Genomic DNA, 2,349 nt, shown 5'->3' on the forward strand with positions numbered 1-2,349 from the left:
TTTTTTTTTTTTTTTTTTTTTTTTTTTTTTTTTTTTTTTTTTTTTTTTTTAATTATTATTATTATTATTATTATTATTATTTATTATTATTTTTTATTTAATTAATTAATTAATTTATTTATTATTTTCGGGTTATTACAATTCTACCCTCCTTTTAAAAACTTTCGTCCTCGAAAGTTCGTAACTCTAGGAACAAATGTCAATATTCGAGTTTTAACTCTTCTTCTGGTTCCCAAGTAGCTTTCCAAAATTATTACTTCTTTCATAAAACTTTAATGGAGGTAATGTCTCTACTACGCAAAAATCTCATCTCCCGTGTCAAAATCTTAATAGTCTGTCCTCCGTAGCTTAGATTCTCTTCTACGGTAAATCTTTATAACGAAGAACATACATAGGATCTTCAATATATTTACTTAACATCAAAACATAAAAAGCATTATGTACAGCCTCTAATGCTAGTGACAATGCTAGTATGTAGGCTACTAGCCCAACTCTTTCGAGAATCACGAAGGTTCAATAAAACATTGGATAAGTTCTCCCCTCTTACCATATCAAACTTTACATTTCAAGAATAGGTGCGATCTTCAGGAACACGTGGTCCCCCATGTCAAACTCTAGGTCCTTCCTTCTAACATCAGCATAACTCTTCTGACGACTTTGAACGATCAGAATTCTTTTCCTAATCTTCTGTATCGCCTCATTGGCTATTCGTAACAAGTTTGGATCCAACTACTATTTTCTACCTACCTCATTTCAATAAATCGAAGTTCGACACCTCCATCCATAACATGTCTAAAAAGAATCATCGGAATGGTTGCCTGAGAACTATTGTTATAGGCAAATTTAACCAGATATAGGTAGGTGTCCCAACCGCCAGCAAAATCATGTACACATGTCCTCAAGAATTTGATTTAATCTCTCAGTATGTCCCTCTGTTTGAGGATGAAACGTTATCCTAAACTTCAGTTGTATACCAAGGGCTTCCTGAAGACTCTTCCTGAATCGAGAAGTAAACCGCGTATCCCTATTTGACACAACAGAAACTGGTACACCATGCAACCTTACAATCTCCTTTAAATACAATTGTGCCCACTTGTCAACCGAATATATAGACTTACCCGGTATAAAATGGGCTGTCTTAGTTAATCTATCCACAACGACCCATATCACTGTAAACCCTAACTGGGTTCTAGGTAGTCCTGTAATGAAATCCATAGTCACTTCTTCCCACTTCCACTGAGGCACACTTAAAGGTTGCAATAATCCAGCTGGTTTCTGTCTAGGTGCCTTAACTTGTTGACAAGATAAACACCTACTCACACATTCAGCAACCTCTTTCTTCATCCCAGGCCACCAAAAGCATGTTTTCAAATCCTGATACATCTTTGTGGCACCTGGATGCACAGTATAGGGCGACTCATGCGCCTCAGATAGAATCTTCCTCTTGATCTCTATATCGTTTGGCACACAAGTTCGGTTCTGCCACTTCAAACATCCATCACCCGTTATCCAGAAATCCTTGATTTGTTCAGTCTCAAGTTGCCTCACAACTTTTGAAAAATAAGGGTCCCTTTGCTGACCCCGAATAATTTGTTCCTGCAACGTCGGACAAATAGTCATAAGAGCTAGCTGAGCTGCCGCTTTCCTGACCAAGACAGCTATCTGGGCTCATTCAAATTCCCTCTGAATGTTGTGTTGTCTCGTTAGCATTGCAGATGAGTGAGCTGTCTTACGACTCAAGGCATCAGCTACCACATTGGCTTTACCAGGATGATGTAGGATCTCTACATCATAATCTTTTACCAATTCCAACCACCGACGTTGCCTCATGATGAGCTCTTTCTGGGTGAACAGATATTTAAGACTCTTATGATCAGTATATACTTGTATCCTCTCACCATACAAATAATGTCTCCATATCTTCAGAGCAAACACCACAGTAGCTAATTCTAAATCATGAGTTGGGTAACTGCGTTCATAATCCTTTAATTGCCGAGAGGCATAAGCAATAACTCTCCCGTTTTGCATAAGTACGCACCCCAACCCATGCTTAGAGGCATCACTATAAATTACTAGGTTCCCAGTACCGTCAGGTACAATAAGCACTGGGCTGACGCTAATCTTTCCTTGAGTTCCTGAAAACTACTTTCACAAGCTCGACTCCAATCAAATTTCTTCCCTTTTCGGGTTAACTGCGTCAGTGGTGCAGTAATCCTTGCAAAGTATTTAATAAAGCGCCTGTAATATCCGGCTAAACCCAGAAAACTTCTCACCTCAGTAACTGTAGTTGGTCGAACCCAACCTATAATTGCCTCCACCTTTGCTGGATCAACAGTTATACCATCCTTG

The sequence above is a fragment of the Cucurbita moschata genome, unplaced genomic scaffold (assembly GCF_002738365.1).
Source record: "Cucurbita moschata cultivar Rifu unplaced genomic scaffold, Cmos_1.0 Cmo_Scf00061, whole genome shotgun sequence".
Taxonomy (NCBI): Eukaryota; Viridiplantae; Streptophyta; class Magnoliopsida; order Cucurbitales; family Cucurbitaceae; genus Cucurbita; species Cucurbita moschata.